Genomic DNA, 21,285 nt, shown 5'->3' on the forward strand with positions numbered 1-21,285 from the left:
CCAGATACAAGGAGTTATTCAGCTAGTTCAGTACCAGTACATGCAGTTTAGCAAGGAAATGCCTATAAAGCATCATCATGAAGAAATCTCCCAAACACTCACAACATCCTGGGCTTTCCCTTATGTGTGCCTGAACACTAGTAGACTCATTATGAGGAATAAGCAAGACAAGATAGAAATCTATATGTCCTTGCAGGGCTATGATGTTATTGTGACCATGCAGATGTGATGGGATGGCTTCACTTGTTTGAGTGTTGTAATGGAACAACAGAGACAAACTGATGTTCATAGTGATCTGTCTGGGGATGACCTAGAGAAATGCAGAACTGGTCAGCCTCTCCTCAGATCCTGAGGAAATTATAGAGTAAATAATCCTGCAAACCAAATACAAGAAGAACAAAAAGGTAACTGGGAATAATCACTATACATTTATAGATGGTAAAAGGGGCTTCAACAAACTGATAACTCTCTATGCTGAATTGACTGGCTTTATGGGTAAGGAAAAAAAAGTGAATATTTTTTATCTTGACTTTAGCAAAACTTCCTCATTGACAATCTGAGGAAGTATCAAAAAGATAAGAATAAACTTTGGTGTTTGAAATATGCCTGATCTACTAGGGAGAAATCTGTGACTAGCAGTCCAGATTCCAGTTGGAATTCAGTCACAGACACCCAGGAGTCAGCACTGAAATAAAATTATAGACCCTTTAAGAATATATGATTTTTTTTTTTCTCTCTCTCTCTCTTTTTTTTGTTTTGTTTTTTTGTTTTGTTTTGTTTTGCTTATATTCATTTTCTCAAACTTGGGACTGTTTATTTTCTGTAATTTCCTTTTTGTTTGTTAGAATTTGTAGAAGTCTAAGGAAAAATCTGGTAATTAAATAATATATAAATTGAAATAAATAATAAAAAATGAAGTATTTCTGTACCTGTACTGCAAGATTAAGCCGCTAATGCTTACATTTTATCCTTGTTAAGATACAGAAATATATCCGCAGAAATAACAGAAAAATAGCAAATATAAATGTAGGAAAACATGGAAGACAGTTCACTAACAATATAATGTAAGTTTTAGGGATTAAGGCATCATTGTACATGAAAATTAACTTAGGATAATTCCCTTGTTGTGCTAGTTGATGGATTAGAACAATACTTAGAACCTACATGGGGAGTAATACTCATGCTGTGCAACTCCATACAAAATTAATATCAGTGTTATACTACTATGCCACCTGCATTTTTCAAACACGTTCTGAGAATTAGAAAGGATAGGGAGATCATCAATAAGAATGTTTTCATAGTAGATAACACTTGTATTGGTCAAGAATTTATTTAAATATCTATTTATTCTTTTTGTTACTATTAGTGGTTTCAGAAGACACAAGCATTCCTTTGTCCAGAAGAGTAGAAAAAATCTTTCTGAATTAATGTATTACTGTAAGTTAAACCTGCTATAGATATAAAAATATCTAAGTAAGAGGTGGAATTACCTCAAAATAATTTTTATATATATATATATCATGTATATACTTATTTGATAAACAATCTGAATATCTTTAGTATTTTCTGAGGAACCATTTAATTATTATTATACAAACTGTGGAGTTCAAATTGATAATCAAAATTAGAGACATAGAACTAACAGTCAACTAATCTGTAACATCTGACACTTTTACATTTGTGACTTCCTGAAATCCTGAGCTGTAAACAGATTTTGAGTACTGCTTCTTAATGTAGAGCCTTGAGAAATTGACCTCTGCCCTTCTCATCACATAGTTCTTTCCACTGTGATTTGAGTCTTCTTGTGCATCCAGGTTTTCTGTCTGCAGTAAGCCACCTTACAGTAGTAAAGACTTCACTGGAAATAGTAGAATTTTAGCAGGGAAGTATCCAATTATATTGTTTTTTGAATGGCTTAATCCCTTGAGTTTTGATTGGATGAGTCCTACCAAAAGTGGGAAGCTGTTTTTGGCTATCTATTTTAGCCTATGTGTATGAGAATGTCAGTGAAAATCAGGATTAATATTCAGCACTACAGTCATATCTCAATCAGTTTTGCTTTTACTGCTATATTCTATTAAATTACAAATAGATGCACACACACACATGCTCACAAAACCATTCAAATATAGCATTAGAATCAAGTAATGCTTTTTTTCAGCTAGTTATATTCAAATTTTGTTATGGGCAAAAAGACAACAAGTTTATCGACAATTTAGTTCAAATACACTAGAATCTATTACTAGTTCTGTTTAAATGAAAATTACATATCAGAAATAAAAAATCTTTTAGTCAAATAAAAAAAGGAATTGATAATGCATATAAACTATTGTACTAAATAAATAGTACATTGGTTGTTCTAAATAAACACTGCTCAGTTTTTCTCATGTACATTTTCATCCTTTCAGTTGAAAAATTTCTGAACAGTCAGTGCCAATGGGGTCCTTTTCTTCCTCTTCTAATTTTCTTAAGCTTTGAGTACGCTGCTTTTTTTCATTGTTCAGTAGTTCTATATTAGAATACAGATTTTTGCTTAACTATGGCTATTACCTAGAAATTTACCACATATACATATGTCTAAAATTTTTTGCTTTTGGAAAGCAGAAGGTCACACGAGTAAGAGAAGAAATTTTAAGCAAATTAAAAATGTTTCAGTAAGCTCAAGGTGTAGCAATAGCAAACATGGCCTGTGATTAACCTACATACAGCTTTGTAGCTAAAGGAAGCAATATTTATTGTACTACAAAACTATACATTAATTGTTAAAATAATATTATTAAATTAAATTGGAAATAGAAAAACGCAGGGACAACATAACTTTCTCAAGCAAATGTCAAGATTTATTTAAAATAATCAAATTACTTTTAAGATAATCCTGTGATAAATTTAACAAGAAAATCTAGAATTTAGTAGACCTGAGAAGTACTTGATTTATGTCTACATAATTTAATTTTAACTACTGAGAATTGTTTATAACATTATGCTAATTTGCAATATGTTCCTCAATGTTTTTTCAGTACTAAAATGAAAGATAACTGTATTTAAAGTTATGTATAAAATTAGCTATTCTTCCTAATAATTTATATTAGATTTTATTTTGTTGTTGGTTATTGTTTTTTTTGTTTGTTTATTTGTTTGTTTTAAATATGATTGCAATCCATATTTTCTGTGTATTGGCTGTGTCCTGGTTTTCAATTTATATTGGTTTAAGTTTAAGCACAGTTATTACTCTGATTTTCAATGGAATAGTTGCACGATAATAATTCTGTATCAGACATGTCACTTGCTTATATAAGCTGATTTTGAGAGTTAATTATACTTAGTGTTAGGCTCTATTACATTAGTAATGATTTCCCCCTCTCCCCTCCCCCAGACAATTTTGATTTTATCTGTTTTTATTTGAGGGGACTGAAAAAAAAAAAAAAAACACTTTACATTAACAGAACATCCATTAACATTAACAAAAAATCCATTAAAAATGTACAGTAAAACCAATACTTTGTGGATCACACTGAATTATTCTTGTTCCTCATGCTATATTTTAAAAGCATATACTAGTATATAGTCTTGATTTACTTTTCCTCTGTCCTACAACTCTCCTACAACTCATATGTGTTTTCCTTGATCAGTCTTACTGATTAAAAATCTTGAATGTGCATCCAAACTTGAGCATAAACATGTTTTAAAAACATTGGGAAGGGACAAGGGAGGAAATTTTCAAATGGAATTTACACACACAAAGAGACATTAAAGTAATTATTAATATATAATTTAATTGTATGATTGAAACCCATTATAATTTATTTATGATGGTCAGGAAATTTTAAAGTGAAAAGATTTAGATGGATTAGGAATTCAGCTATGTGTTATGGTATGGAGGAATAAAAAGACTCCTACAAACACATAACTTAGTTTTCATATCATGGAAAAATGTGTGTACATATATATATATACATACTATTATTTAACTTTAAAAATTAAACTGCTATACATTGTGTCACAATGTAGTTGCAAGTCTGTGTGATGTTGAAGAGGCTGGCAGTTGTTTGGGAAGAACAAATTTTGGGTTTGGCAAGGACCTGCTGGTCAAACTGACCAATAAGAAGAGTATGTACAGGCAGTGGAAGTGAGAACATATGGCCTGGGAAGAATACAGATGTCCAGACATCCAGAGATAGGGTCAGAAAAGTGTGAGAATCCTTCTTTGTTTTTTGGCTCAAAGCTTGCTTCCTGAGGTATTTCTTGTGATAAGACTCTGAGTGATTTGTTGAGGAGGCAACTGATGGGTGCTAACCGTGTGACAATGGATATCGCTTTGGGAACATTTGAAAGCCCCTTCCTCCAGAGCTGCTTGCTCTGTAGAAGAGCAGATGAGAGTGCTCAGGAGTGTTTACTAGTGGAAGATCCGGCCTGTGACTAAACAGCTCCAGCTAGCTGTGGGAAAACTGGGGAACGATATCATCGTGTTCTGTGAAAAACAGGATGCAGATGGGCATCCCTGCTCCCTCTTATCTGCTGGCAAGGCCCGGAAGATGGGAACAAAGGAGTTTCTGCTGAGATCCCAGAGCCAGAAGCTGCCACTCAAAGGAGAGCTGACTCAACCACTTTGGATTTGAGCTGTCACTCCAAAGACAGCTGACTCGACCACTCTGAAACTTTTGAAAAGGGGCCATCATCACCATGGTCGTCGTCGTCGTCCTTCTCGGTCGTCGTTGTCAACAGGACAACTCTGCCTGATGACCCACTGCTACTGAGGATCAAAGACTGAACTACGAACCTTGTTGGATCCATGGTGGTGACTATCTCCCTCTTGCTGCCTATAAAGACCCCTTGCTTCTTCTTTTCTATCTTTTCTATCGCCCTCCTTCCCTTCCCCCATTACCCTAATTCATAATAGTGTCCGTCCTCCCCTTCCCCATTTCCCTAATTAAGATTTGTAATAAACTGGTTGGACCAACATTTGAACCGTTGCTTCTTAATCTCACGCAGATTATATAGATAATAAAAGAACCTCTTCTCCCTCCTAGAAATTGGAGCGAGACAAAAAGTCAAGGCACTAATGGAACTGCACTTGGTGAGGGATGTGAAAAATAACAAGAAAGGATTCCACAGGTACCGTGATCAGAAAAGGATGGTTACTGAGGCATTAGAACAAGTTGGCCAGTGAAGTTGTGAGCGTGCCATCCCTGGAAGCACTCAGAAACTCATCCAACTCAGGTTGGATGGAGCCCTGGGCAGCCTAACTTAGCGGGTTGTAACCCTGTCCATAGAAGGGAGTTTGAAATTAGATGGTCTTTGAGCTCCCTTATAACACAAGCTATTCTATCATTCTGTGATTCCACTATTCTACAATTTTATGATATTATGAAATTGTTAGCTTTTGTGTATTTGTTTATTTGTTTGTTTTGTTTAACAAATACAAAACTTTTTATTTAGTAGTATGGAATGATAAGATTTTAGAATAACATACTAATTTATTTTTTAATCAAAAGTAAAAAAAAAAAAAAAAAAAAAAAAAAAAAAGTGAAATCCAAACTAAAATGTACTGCTCTCAGGGAAAGAAATAGACTTTCTTAACATTACAGGAACTCCTATTTTTGTACTTCTGACATTACTCCATAGCTTTGTTTTCATAGAAGACAGTCTGCTGGGAGACTTATTGTATACTTTTGTACACTTATTGTACTTTGTACAATTATTGTATGCTTTTGCTCATGAACTCTTGCATTCTTGCTTAAGATTTCCTTTGTCAGAAGACTACCTTTCTGAATTCTTTGCAATTTTACACCTCTGGAGAAGTCTCAAAATCTTACTGAGCTCTCAAGTGTTCAGACATTTCCCAGTGATTTTGGTTCCAGCTAGTTTTCAAGTGCAATTAATAGAAGGTCATTGAGAATACATATCTTAATCTCAGGTGCTTTCAACTTTTGTGGTGATGGAAAGATGCCAATCCAAGAAAAAGTTGAAATTGTTAATCGAGCTCATTTCTCTTCAGTATTTTGACCTGCTTTACTATATGTCATAATGATCTACCCTTTGTTTAGAACACAATACCCCTAAATGTTTTCACCAGGGAAATCAAAGACTCCACTCCAACCTTCAACTTTTGTACAGAATGTCATTCAAAATCAATGGCCCAGTCAAAAACCCATACCTTCAGGAGGATGAGTCATTCAACGTTAATGACTCTTGATTGTTCCATCACCTTTTCTCAGTCTTATTATTTGTTACCAAACTTATATCACAGAACTCTTGTACAAAAGCCCAAAGGTAATTTTATCATGATGTAGAAATATCAAATGGAGGTTACAACTAAATATACAGACTCTGAAACTGTATGGAATTCACATTCTGAAGTTCCGAACACTTTCAAAAAATATCTTATATTTTCATCTTCTTCTTCTTCCTTTTTTTTTTTTTTTTTTTTTTTTAAATACTTTTACATGAATTTCACATTTCCTTTCATATCATTTTCACAAGTTTTCCCTGAACACAGAGTGTAACTTATAATGCTCAAATTTGAACAGAACTTCTGGACACATAACACTATTATCATGAAGTTAGAAAATCCTGTCTCTAACTGACTTTAATAATATTCATATGATGAGTCAACAAACTAGGCAATTCCAGTAATGACATGATTTAATGTTGATTGTATGAATAATTATCATTAAAATATGATTTCAGAAATAACAATGTTTATCTTACATAGTTTTAGTTGGAAGTACTTGGTTTTTTTTCATGGCTACATTTAATCTGTAATCAATATTTCTTCATGGACAGAAAATATTTCTCAGCAACGATTTTAGCAGGCATATATTTGATAAAAACATCAAGAACATATTTCTTTACAGTAATTTTTTTCACCTTGTTTTTCATTGCTAGAAATATACTACTTTTGTAGCTTCATTGTCTAAGAATTAATCCTGAAGAGCCTGAAAATAGGCTGGTGTCTATTATGAATTAGGATGATGGAGAAGGGAAAGCAGGCAATAGGAAAGATAGGAAAGAAGCAAGAATTACTTAAAAGCGGGGATAGTCACCACCAAGATCCAGCAGCATCGCATTGCACGCCGTTCTGATGGTCCGAGGTCAAAGCGCAGGGGGAGAGCAGCAGCAGCGGCTGGCCTTAGGCAGCAGGGTACAGTGACAGGACTTTCCTGGACTTGTCTATCTGTGTCCCTCAGACAAAGGATTTCTCAGCTCTTGCCCAAAACTTGTTCATCAGTGTTCCTCAGCAAGCTTTGAGACAATGGTGCAAAAGAATAATCTCTTACACATATGCTGCCAATTATTTGCTTTTTATCTCATAGTTATATACGAAGTGTTGTCACAAACCATAGCTTGTTAAACGTTTGAGGCTTTTTAGATATTTTTCTTAGCTGACACATTGTATCAGAGTATTTTCTTTCCAACTGACAGATCTTAAATAACTTGTATCACATTCAGTATAATATCTGTATTTCATTAATCACATGTAAAAGCTTTTCAAGCCCACTGCAAATGATGTCTGTCAGGGAAGAAGAACTGTGTGGAATATGAAAGAATTTAAAATTCCTTAAATAAATTAAACTCTTACTAGTTAAAAGGTCTTTTCTGGGGGGGGAACACTAAAAATTCTGTAAATATGTAAATTACTTTATTAAATGGACGTCTGAATAACTAAAATTTATTTCATGCATGTATCTTGAATGATGTGAGGTTTTTGGCACTTACAGGGGAAGCACTTCGTTATTTAGTATCACAACAACCAAAGACAATAATCAATTACATGGAACTCCATGAAAGAATCATAAATAACAACAAATATTACAGTAAATAAGAATCATAAATAAGAAGCAAAGATCTTAATTCCCTACTACTTCTAATATATATATATTTAAGAAAAACTATCAAACTTTTATGGAATAAAAATGAATTGAAATAATATTCACATATTTAGTTGGCTTATTTAAAATACCTAAGGTGTCTGTTCACTTACCCATCTGTTTATGCGTATGTACATTTGTATGTTTTTTTTTCTAACTTTACACATAGACTACCTGGTATTTTATATAAGATCATTCAAGAGTACAGCAGTTTAGCAACTGGCAAAGAAAGTGTGACAGATAAGTACAGCTTGTGTTAACTCCAGAGTAAAGCCAGCTAAAGGAAGAACCAGCTAGAAGAATGCAAGAACAATATGATGGGCAATGTAGTCATTAGTCACAACCAGCACAGGTTCATGAAAGGAAGGTCCTGTTTAACTAAGTTTTCTTTTATGATAGGCTCACCTATCTAGTAAACCAAGAGAAGCCAACTGATGTTATCTTTTTGGATTTCAGCAAAGCTTTTGATACTGTTTCCCACGGTTTCCTTCTGGACAAAATGTCCAGTATATGGCTAGAAAAAATGTAGTGAAGGGTGAGCAATTTGATGATGAGTCATGCCCAAAGGGTTTCAGTAAATAAAATTACGTCAGTTTGGTGGCCAGTCACTAGCAGAGTTCTCCAGGATTCCATATTAGGGTCAGTTCTCTTCAGTGAGTGATTCATAAATAATTTAGATGTAGGACTTGAATTTGTTTTGAGCAATTTTGCTGAAAATACTAAATCAGGAGGAGCTGAAAACTCCATCAAGAGTGAAGATGCCTTGCAGAGAGATCTAGACAAATGAGAGAGGTGGGCAATCACCAACAGCATGAAGTTTAACAGGAGCAAGTACCAGATTCTGCACCTGGGAAAGGGCAACCCTGGCTATGCATACAGACTGCAGGAATGTGACCCCTGGCACAGCCATGCTGAAAGACATCTGGGGGTCTTGTTTGATAGTGAGTTGAACATGAGTCAGCAGTGTACCCTGTCAATCCGAAAGACTAACTATATCTTGGGGTGCACCAAGCACAGCATTCATAGCAGGTCAAGGGTAGTGTTTGTCTCATTCTACACTGCACTAGTATGGCCTCACCTTGAGTACTGCTTGTAGTTTCGGGTGCCACAATACAAAGAAAAGACATAAAATTCTTAGAGAATGTCCAAAGGAAGGCTACAAAGATGGTGAAAGCTCTAGAGGGGAAGACATGAGGTACAGTTGAAGTCCCTTGGCTTGTTCAGCCCAGAGAAGAGGAGACTGAGGGAAAACTTCATCATGGCCTACAGCTTCCTCAAGAGAGAAGTGGAGGGGCAGGCACTGATCTCTTCTCTCTGGTGACCAGTGATAGGACCCAAGGGAATGGCATGAAGCTCCCCATGACAGGGGAGGATCAAGTTGGATATCAGAAAAAGGTTTTTCATGAAGAGGGAAGTTGGGCCCTTGAAAAGACTCTCCAGGGAAGTGGTCATAGTACTGAGCTTGCAAAGTTAAAGAAATGTTTGTACAGTGATATCAGACATATGGAGTGATTTATGGGTAATCCTGTGTGGAATAAGGAGTTGGATTTGATGATACTTATGGGTTTCTTCAAACTCAAGGTATTTTATGATTCTATGATTTTGTGATTCCGCTGTTCATTATTTAATCACCCTGGCCTTATTCCTCCATCTCCACCCTTACCCACATTTAATGACAGTGAGATTTACAACAATTTCAGGTCATACCAAGTTTATCATTGTGCATGCCTGTGCATTGATTCCTTTTAAAATCTTCATTATATTGGCTCATGATGAGAAATTGATGCATTTCAGAACACTACAATTTTTTACTATCTTATTTTTATTGCTATTACTAGCAGTAATGTTATAATATTTAAATATAATTAATAATAATGATGATAGACTTTCAATTGTTTTGTTGTACATTTTTTTCCTATATATCCATCACTTCTTGAACACTTACCATTTCTTTACAAATGCCTTGATTGAAATGAAGACTTAAAATGAAAATGACAGTCTGTATTTCTCTCTTTTTCATCCTTTAAATAGTGATCGAGAATAATTTACAAATATATCAAAAATTAAATGCTTATTATTCACAATACATTAAAAATTAGAATCCTTAAATCTCTAACACACAGCTGTTGTATTTAAAAATGAAAACCTGAATGAAATTTGTGTCAGGCTAACGAGTGGTCTGAAGCAGAATAATCTTAAAAATTCTCTTAGTGATTTTCATCCTGACAGTTCACTGTGATTTATACTGAATATATTAGGTATTATTTCCATAAATGTGAACGTAGACAAATAGTATGTCCTTGTGCTCTCCTTTAACAAATGGAAAAAATTTTGACTCAGAATTGAAACAAACCATACAATAAGTCTCTATTAACAGAGTTCCCTTACACAATTCAATCCTTATTCACATCTGTCAAACTTGGTTCCCAGAACTCTTAATTTGGCAACTACATCATTGAAAAAAGGCATCACTTCAGAAAGCCATCTCTATTCTTCAAAGAACCTAGATAAACTGTAAGCATAATTCGTGTGCTTAATTGCCACTGATTCTGTAGAAGTTAAATATGCTTTTACATTCACAGTGTTTGTCAACACTTTTGGGCTTGTTTGGCCTGGTTCTATGAGAAATGAGGAGGGGTCAAGCACATAACCCTGCCCTGGAAGAAGAGGAAGGGGTTAGGGGACAGGTAGCGAGATGGGTCTGAAAACACAGCAGCAGCAATAAGCTAAAGGAGATAACTAGTTTACTAAATATAACATCAGAATATGAGATAACACAATATAATACAATATAATTGGAATTGAAGCTAATAAATCAAAATAAAATGAGAGTATCCAAAATCAAAGACCTTACTCTTATGTTGAAGGTAAGATGCCTAGGAAACACACACTGTAGTACAAGAAGATGAAATCTCTTGACTCCTGGGCAGTTTCATCTTTCCCTCTAAACAGAAAATGGAAACAGCACAGTGAAACCTTCTGGGATTTGTAGTTCTTTTTTTTTTTTTCTTTTGAGAACAAGGCACCCATAATATGGAAAATCCACAGAATTGGAGCATTAACTCTCTAACTCTCAGTGTTCAATATGATGTTATGATGTGGGATACCAATAATCACAAAACAATGACAGTTTTGGATAGATGCTTCACTAAATAATGAATGATTTAATCATTTCTTGAACTCCATATCATAGTTTGATTGCATGCAAAATATTTTCTTGGTTTTGTACTGCTCTTTTTGTTAATTTTACTGCTCTTCGTATTAGCATTAGTAAAGCATCTATGAAAGAGGAAGTCGTTCAATACTCACTGCGTCCCTTTTCTGTTCAAAGGGACCCTTAAGAACTGTAAAAACCTATGATTAAATTATTTAAAAGGATTTCATAATATATTTACAGATTGTATAACATTGGAGCTTGGAAGTTCAAGGTCCAAAGGTCCAACTGTTTTTTTAGACTTCTGGACTAATGAATAAAAAAACCAATATAAATGTTTTCATATAATTACAGACATATAAGCATATCACTCAGTGCTGCTGAGTGGTAATATATACATGTATGTATGTAAATATCTATATATGTATGTATGTTTGTACATTTTTCTAGAACTCATTCTTCTTTCTGTCAAACAGAAAATAGAAAAGGAGAAAAGGTTGGAAAAATTCAGTATTTCCATTTCATTGAGAACTATATTACCAGGTGTATTGTCAAATTAAATACTTGTTTCTTCCTTCTCCTTTTTATTTTTCTGTGTTATGACAAAAGAGGAAAAAAGTCTAATTACATGCTGAACTCTTCTCATCTTGAAATTGAGAATATTTGTCAACACACAGGTTGAAAAGGTATATCATCAATTATTATCATTTCATTGCATCTTAATCTAAATATTTAGACAGAAATACTTTTATTCATTATTGAACTTTTGAATCATAAATATGGCTAGCTATTCTAAAAGAAATGGCAATTCATGTTTCCCAAGAACACATCTAGCTGACATCTCATTCTGGAATAAGCCATAGAGAATTCAATCAAATTCCCAGTATGCTTTACTCTCTAATGATTGTACTTTTTCTGCACATGCTGGTTTTGGGTGTTCATCCACAACTCCTTTGTTAGTCCAGGTGTTTGCATCTTAGCCTGCCATAATGATTTATGCCTTCATCAAGTCCAGGTCAAAGTACAGTGCGTGAATGCTACACCTCATAGCACATTTCAGCCACCACAAATACCAATGCTCACACTTGAATAAACTTCCACACACTTGAGGTCACTATTTGTATGATGAAATGGAAATCCTTGTTCTAATCTATTTATGAGAATATTTCTGTCTTTTACATCCTAATTATGTATCTACCTACTGCAACTTCAAAATGCAGTAAAACAGATATGTTCTGAAGACAGATATTAAATACCAGATATTTTTGTTTAAAAACAGAACTAAAAATTCAATATTACAAAATACTGGTTTTGATTAAGACATTTCTTGTTTCACTTTTTTTCCAATTTTTATTTTAAAAGAACTGTTTTTAGCTTGAAATAAAATCTTTTTTAAAATATAATTTTAAAATATTTTTGTAATTTTTTAAGATGTGTCAATTTCAAACTGCCAACAGTAGAAGTATATAAAATTAAAACAAACAAACATTCTTGCTCGTTTGTTTTTATATGTCATTATTTCACCAGTTCAAATTAAATAAATGAATATTTTATTATATTAATACTTTATTTTGTCTTTGAGGGAATTTTGGTATAAATGTGTGAGTTTTATCACAGAAAAAAACATATATCTGTTGAAAAACTTATTTTTTATCATTCATTATTGTGAAATATGTAAAAGGAGAGAAAAATAACAGATCATTTGTAAAAAATATATACACTAACTTTAAAACCAGGCTGAAATAATAATTTAATTTCATATATAATATCTTGCTTTACCCGTGTCTTGCATAATTCTTTTCCACCTCATTTAGTACAATCCCTAAAATTAAATTTCTCATCAGCTCAGTGTGACAATGTTCAAGTCTCCTTTGTGTTCATCCTTCTTCATGCATCCAGCTTGTCTGTTTTTGCCAGCTGGGAAAGCTCTTTGCCACAGTTTTGTGTATATTCAAATACTCTACTACATGTAATTTATTTTTGCAAAGTACTGCGGTGTGTCACTGATTCAAGCCAGCTCCATCGTGTACACTATCCTGGAATTTCAAATGTATCCCCCATGTTCCACAATGCAACTGACCAATTCTGCATTTCTACATTTGAGGAGAAATTTCTCCTGAACAATGCAAACTAATCTATGCCCCATAATGTCAAATGTGATTGCTCTTATTTTGGTATGTATGATCGTCTTTTGCAAGTCACAAAACTAGGTAGGCTGCTTTTCAAAACCTGTTACAATTTTTTCAGAGCGTGCCTTTTTTAATGGAGAGCCCACTATAAGTTTGTGATTAAACATTTTCATTCCTGCCTTAAATACATGCATAACACTGATTTTTTTTATAGTACTCTTATTGTTTTTGTTTGTTTGCTTGTTTTTTCCACATCTAGTTCTTTTCTTCTTTGTGAGATTCTATTTTTATGAACTACTGGCAAAATGTCTTGTACAAAAACAGAGTCTAATCACCCTATAAACCACTAACACGACTCTTATAATACAGTAGTCTTTCAGTCTAAAAAGTTGAAGAACAATATCTTTCTTCACCTAGTGTTGCTGAGATGCTGTATAGTTAGTTTCCATCATGTGTCAGTGTATACTTTTTCATTTGTATTATATGAGAATTGCAGCAAGTTTTCTATGTACATTCACTGAGTTTGTGTTGTGCAGTTATGAAAGTTCTTTATCATTAAATAAATCAAATATGTTGTAGTCCAGTTCAGTTTTAGCATTTGGCGTCTCTAGTGAGCACACATGGAAGCCAACAGTATATACAATGGTATTTGTCTTAATCTTGTAGTGGACTGGTCAAAGTGTATATACTTGGGCATATTTTTATAATAACACAACAGAAAAAAAATCTGTATGTAACTACATCTTCACCTATATATCAGATATATCCTATATACTTGAATGCTCATTCAGACAGATGTTTTCGTCTTGCCATTTTACAGAATATAATTTAAAAAATGAAAGCTAAGATGAATTGATGAAGGACAGTGTTCTTGGAAAGACATATTTAATTCCCTGGTAAATCTAGTCCTTTGTTCATACTTATAGATATCTCCCACCTAACAAAAAAAGCACATAATGAAAATCAAGCAGTGATAAGGGACTATCTGAATAAATTAAATCCTTGAGGAATAGCAGTAGATAACAACTATTATCTAAAGAACCTGTCACAATCTATAGAAATCCTAGAAAACACCACCAAATATACATGCAACTAACGCAGCAATCCATCAGTCAATGGCTTTGTTGGTATGTACTGGTCCACTGAATATGCTGCAGGTGTAAAACCTTGTGACTTGTTTGGGAAAACAAACAAACAGACAAATAGAACCCAAACAAAGAAACACAGACCTGAGCAAATAGTGTATTTAATTGAGTATTCTTTTTTTTTTTTTTTTTTTTTTTTTTTTTAATTCCAAAAGCTATAATTCAAAACATAAAACATACATGTCTTCTTATCCTCCAAATAAATTGCAAGCATTCTAACAAGAGATGAAAAAAGGAATCACTGAAATGCAACTTCTGAGCCCATTAAAGTACCTCAGATAGAAAAAGTAAATTATAATTGCTTTTGTAAACACTGTAGAGCCTTTACTGATTGCCAGTGTTTAAAGGTGTCTGCTTTGATTGTGTGTTTTCTTTCCATGGTCAGAAGAATTTAAAGTTTGCGTACAATATAATTCTAACTTTAAACCAAAATTACGTTTAAACATACTCTCACTCAATTTCAATAACATATTGTGGTTAGATTAAATGCAACTTTGGAACCTAGGACACAAAAAAATAAGATGGAAGTTTAAGTAACATCTTAATTAAACAACTTTCTGATGATGTGTTTAATGATCATGTCTATATTTGACAGGATGACATATAGAAAAAAGAGCTCAGAGAACTTACTGAAATCCAGAAGTGTATGATATTTAAAATCCAGCCCCACTGTCATTTAAGGACAACATAGAGAGAGAATTGCCATCTTTATTGCGTATGAAGCAATCCTTTTATAATAGACTGATAAGAAGAAAGGAAATAATTATGAAAGAAAAAAGAAACAAACAAACATATAAAACTGTTCCATGTTTAGAATGAAAATCTTTATCTGAAGAGAGGAATAAACATATTGTACGCATTTCTATATCTACCCAGCTTAGTAATATTTATTTAATATACAGTTAAACAGAAAACTATTATTATTCTGTTATCATTTTCTTTAAAAATATATCCATTATCTCCTATCATTTTAAAAAGAAAACATACACATTTTTCTGGAGATTATTTTTTAAAATTCCTAATGTTTCTGCAATATTAGATCCAAAATATTATATTACTAGATTCAAAATGGCTTCAGTGTACTTTTACTGATTTTTTTACTTGTTCATGTCATTCTTGTGGTCTCAGAAATATGCACAGGACTGCATCTATGCAGATTTTTTGTATGTATGTTTGTTCACATCCTCTCTGGACATTGCGTTTGTATTTGATTATGTATTCCATCTATAGAAAGAATTACAGAAAGAACTGCAGTCCTTTGACACATTTCCAGTAATAGGAATTCTATAATTTCCCTTCCCAATAACAGAGGAAGAACTGAAAGAGACAACTAAGGTCCATGGTTCTAGTTTGAATTTCTGCTAGTCTCCTAAAAAAAAAAAACAACAACAAAAAAAAACACTTAAGAATAAGACTGATTCATTTAGCAAGTTTGGCTGAAAATTAAACTCTTCACTTTTAAGTAAGTATTGGTACAATTATAAATCTATAATTTAGTAGTAGCCTATTTAGTAGCCCATTGCAAATCTTCATTACAAAATGTGCACTGACAATTATTTTAATGTATTACAGGCGGTGTCATTAAAGGTTAAGACACAGTGAAGATTGTCTATTTCCTTTCACTAGAAATGTGATTTCATTTTCTTGAAAATTCACTAACACTGATGTATTCAGACTCAGACAACATGGGCTCAGGAAAGGCAGGCCCTCTCTGACCAACTTCATCTGCTTCTATGACCAGGTGCATGGTGGATGAAGGAAAATCTGTTGACTTAGTCTACCTAGACTTCAGCAAAGCCTTTGACACTGTCACCCACAGTATTTTCCTAGAGAATCTGGTGGCCCATGTCTTGGACAAGTGCACTCTTTGTTGGGTAAAGAACTGGCTGGATGGCTGGGCCCAGAGAGTGGCAGTGAATGGAGTTAAATCCAGCTGGTGACCAGTCATGAGTGATGAAGTGAAGAACCAATCTGCCTGAGAGTAAGGAGGTCCTACAGAGAGAGCTGAACAGACTGGATAGAAGGGCTGAGGCCAATGGGATGAAGTTTAACAAGACCAAGTGCGAGGTCCTGCATTTGGCCACAAAAACTTGATGCAGTACTACTAGCTTGGGGTAGAATAGCTGGAATACCGTGTGGAAGAAAAAGACCTGAGTGTTTTGCTTGACACTTGTCTGAACATGACCCAGCAGTGTGCCCAGGTAGCTAAGAAGACCAATGGCATCCTGGCTTCTGTCAGAAATAGCATTGCCAGCAGCGTCAGGTGGGTGATGGTCCCCCTGTACTCAGTTCTTGTTAGGCCACACCTCGAGTACTGTATTCAATTTTGAATCCTTTGTGGCAAGAAAGACATAAAAACATCAGAGCCTGTCCAGAGAAGAGCAAAAAATCTGGTGAAGGGTCTGGAACATAAGCTTTATGAGGAGCGGTTGAAAGAATTGGAATTGTTTAGTCTGAAGAAGTCTCAGGGGAGACGTTATTGTTGTAACAATAAAATTAAGCCATTTATATTATTGTGAATTTCTGCATTTTTCCTTTGCATTTAAGTCATACTACTGCCACTGCAATCAGTGTAACGGGAACGTAGTTACTCTTAATACATTAGTAGCTGAATATTTTTTTTTTAAATAAGTCTGTTATTTTTTGTTCATTTTCAGTTATATTTATTAAGAATTATCCAGAATATTAGCCCTTTAAATATTAGTTTATAGTTTGAAACTAGCTCGATCTAGAAGTTAGAAACACAGCAGAGCATTTGACCCTGTTAGAGTGCCTTGCACATTAAACTTCACCATTTGTAACAGTCTTTCTCGTTTAATGAAGCATTTTCTACATCAGTGAGGGATATGTTAAAAAGTCTTTAAGAACTTGCCTTTAGTTTAAATCATTAATTGTTTTCTGTGAGTTAAGTGTGTGCATTTGAACTCCTTTACACTAATAAGGATGGTAAGCCCAAGTGTCAGGTCTCCTGGGACTGCTTCAGATATTAAAATATGTAGAAAATTCTGAAAATGTCCACATTCATCGTTCATCCATGTTAGATTAAGAAAATATTACATTTATTCACATATTTAGAAAAGAAGTTGCAGACACCTGTCCAGAAGTAGATTTCATGTTTCTGATTCAAAACTTGGACAGAATATCTGCCTCTAGTTCTGCCCATGTCATAGGACCAGTGACACACCTTTATTTCAGTGTTTCCTGTTAGCTAGATACAGGCTGATCTTGCAGGAGGGTGTGAAGAGTTGTTCTTCGTAGTTTATTTAGTTGGAGATTTTTTGGATTATTTTTATGAAGTATACATCTCTATCCACACGGATTCTTGCTCTGGGAGCAAGAGGCTTAAGATCTAATGTGAAATATTTGACAGTAGTATTTACTGTGAGTTATCTTCAGCATTATTACATGTACTGGATTAATTATTTTTATCAGATCAGCAACCAAGTAAGTATTTAGAGCATACTGCTTTGAAACTTCTACTTTTTACATAACAAATTGATTTGTTTGCAAACCATTGATTTGGCCTGCAAACCATTTCTTGAACATGTACTGGTTTAAGCACGTTTGTTGTAATGGTAAATTTCAAAAAATAAAATAAAATAAAATAAAATAAAATAAAATAAAATGCAGATTCATAGAGCTATTTTTTCACCTATTTATAAAGAAGAGCTTTAATTAAAATATTATATTATCATATAATATATATCACATTAAGTTACAGTATTTTATGTTTATTTTCTCATTTGCTATAATCACTGGATGGCATCCTTGTTATGGCAAGGCTGAAACATTGTATCTTTCATTGCCCACATGGCTTGCAGTATAAAACGAAGTTTATCTAGAGTCCCTTCTTCAGGGACAGCAAAGAAATCCTGAAACAGCTTTCTTTTTTATCAGAAATCAATCATCTAAAGAGGAATTCTGTTTTCTTTTTCTTTTTTTAATCTGTGATTATTCGAGCACAGCAATTACACTAGAGCCAATCTAATAATTTAGAAAGAAATAAAAATGAAATGAATCAGAGCTACTATATTTTAGATTACACACAGTAAAAGAAAATCTAATTCCCAAAATTAAGTCAGTATGAATTCCTTAATACTCCATATTTGTGAATTATTAAGCTACCCTTTGCTCTTGAAAACATTAATTTTTAGACAAATGGTAGCAATTAAAATGCCTATCTACATGATTGACTGAATGACTATCAAGCTAACAGTCACATATTTATTTAAATAGATTAGATGGTATAAAGTGAAAAAATACTGAAAAAAAGTATGTATTTTACTTTAAAATAACCTGCATTTTTCATAGTCTTGCATTAATATATATTGGTCCTTTTGAAGTCACATTTATTTGCCCTGTTCAGAGCATCAGTTTGGAGATATGCATGCATGTCTCTCCTTGTCTACTAGTTAATTTACATTTATTCTTGATCACTTATGAAAATGAGTATTTATATGTGCATCGCAGTAACAGAAATACATCTGCAGAGATTATTTTTATCCCCAAGTGTAATCTGAAGAACTCTACATTTTTCTACATGTGTACGTGGGTATGTATACAACTATAATTTATGTATATATCTAGATCTATATACAAATGAGAATTTCTGGATTTGTCTTAAGAACATAAAAGTTTATAACAAAAAGCACAGATTGCTGTGGATTTCCAATTGTTTTCTGTAAAATCTTATTTGTATAATCTGGGCAACTTGAAAGAGAAATAATAATAATAATAATAATAATAATAATAATAATAATAATAATAATGGAATATTGCGCTTGCTAATTGAAACTGATGAGACATGATTAACGCAAGACAGCTTTTAACAAGCTTATCTGGATCAAAAAGTAGATTAAGAATAGATCTGATCAGCAGAATGAGGCTGGTGATCTAGTGAAATATGACACAGATAATATGAGTCAAAAAATATCATTTTAATAAGACATTTTCCTGACAAGATCTGCTCTCTAGTTTCTCTGGTCTGGAAATTTTGAAGAAAGGCTACTCAGGGTAGAAAATAATCAAATTAGGAACAACTTAGGTACTGCACAAATGAATGGATTTGCAGAATTGAAACGGATTACATCCAAATATGATGACAGAGTTCACTGTAAGGATCTTAATTCTGTTTGAAGTTTTACTGGTAGAAGAGGTCCCTGTGGGCTGGAAAAAAGACATATATCATGCCTATCTTCAAGAGAAAAATCCACAAAATTGCAGACTACATTTTACATCTTCATTTTCATCTTTGGGTAACATTATGAAGCAGGACTTTGTGCAAGTCATTTCAAGGCACAGGGAAAGAATAAATGAAAAAAAAAAAACAAAACAAAATAAAACAAACAAACAAAAAAAAGCACAAAAAAACAAAAACCAAGAAGGTTATTGAATATAGTCAAAGTCATCACCAATTTATGATTCTCCAGCGCAACTGAAGAAATAACAGGCCTTCTGGATAAGGAGAGAGAATTTGCATTTCATTTACCTTGACTTTATCAAAGATCATATTACAGTCTGCTGCAGTAATATTTGAGCCAAAGTATGGACTTTTTGAGCTGAAAGGGCTATAGTTGGTGATTCCAAGAATATTTGGCAACAGATCATAAAGGATCACACTAGAATCAATAGCGTCTGACAACTTCATCAGAGACCTGGATGAACTGAAGAGAATGTGATAGACTCTACAATGTGGAGAAGAGAGGGCTCAGCAGAATTTTATCAGTATATGTATAAATGTATAACTGATGGTATGGAATGAAGAAGAGCCAGAATCTTCTCAAGTAGTACCCAGTGATAGGAAAAGAGTCAATAAGCAAAAACTGAAACACTTGAAATTCCATCTGAAAAGAAGAAAACTTTGGTTTTTTGTTTTTTGTTTTTTTTTTAATAGTGAAGATGATCAAATACTGTAATAAGTTGCCTGGAGAAGGTTTGGAACCTCCATTTGTGGAGGCACACATTCAAAACTCAAATTGACACAGTCCTGGCAAGCTCCTCTAGATGACCCTGTTTCAGCAGTGGTGTTGTACTAGATGATCTACCTAACAATTGCAATGATTTTTTCCCCCACCACATCCTCATCTCCAAATTGGAGGGATGTGGATTTGATGGGTGGACCACTTGATGGATAAAAAAGTGGCTGAAAGGCTGCAGGCAGAGGGTGGTCATCAATGGCTCTATGTCCAGGTGGAGGCCGGTAACGAGTGGTATCCTCCCGGGGTCTGTCTTGGGGCCAGTGCTCTTCAACACCTTTATCAATGACATCGATGTAGGAATCGAATGCACCCTCAGCAAGTTCGCTGATGACACCAAGCTGAGCGGTGTGGTCGACACGGTTGAAGGAAGGGATGCCATGCAGAGGGACCTCGAGAGGATAGAAAGGTGGGCCCGGGTGAACCTGATGAGGTTCAACACGACAAAGTGCAAAGTTTTGCTCTTGGGCCAGAGGAATCCCAGGCATCTGTACAAGCTAGAAGGAATGGTTCCTTGAAAGCAGCCCTGTGGAGAAGGACGTGGGGGTCCTGATAGATGAAAAACTTAACATGAGCCAACAGTGTGCTTCTTGCAGCTCAGAGGGCAAATGGTATCCTGGGGTCCATCAAAAGAGGGGTGGTCAGCAGGGACAGGAAGGTGATTGTCCCCCTCTACTCTGCTCTTGTGAGGCCCCATCTGGAGTACTGCATCCAAGTGTGGAGCCCGCAGTACAAAAAAAACAGGGAGCTGTTGGAGAGGGTCCAAAGGAGGGCTACTAGGACTGGAGCACCTCCCCTATGAGGACAGGCTGAGGGAGCTGGGCTTGTTCAGCCTGGAGAAAAGAAGGCTGCGGGGTGACCTCATTGCATCCTTTCAATACCTAAAGGGAGCCTACTGAGGGGAGGGGAATCAACTCTTTGAAAGGGTTGATATGTGTAGGACAAGGGGAAATGGTTTTAAGTTGAGGGAGGGGAGATTTAGGTCAGACATCAGGGGGAAAAAAATGAGGGGGT

The sequence above is a fragment of the Tympanuchus pallidicinctus genome, unplaced genomic scaffold, assembly GCF_026119805.1.
Source record: "Tympanuchus pallidicinctus isolate F22 unplaced genomic scaffold, pur_lepc_1.0 scaffold6, whole genome shotgun sequence".
NCBI lineage: Eukaryota > Metazoa > Chordata > Aves > Galliformes > Phasianidae > Tympanuchus > Tympanuchus pallidicinctus.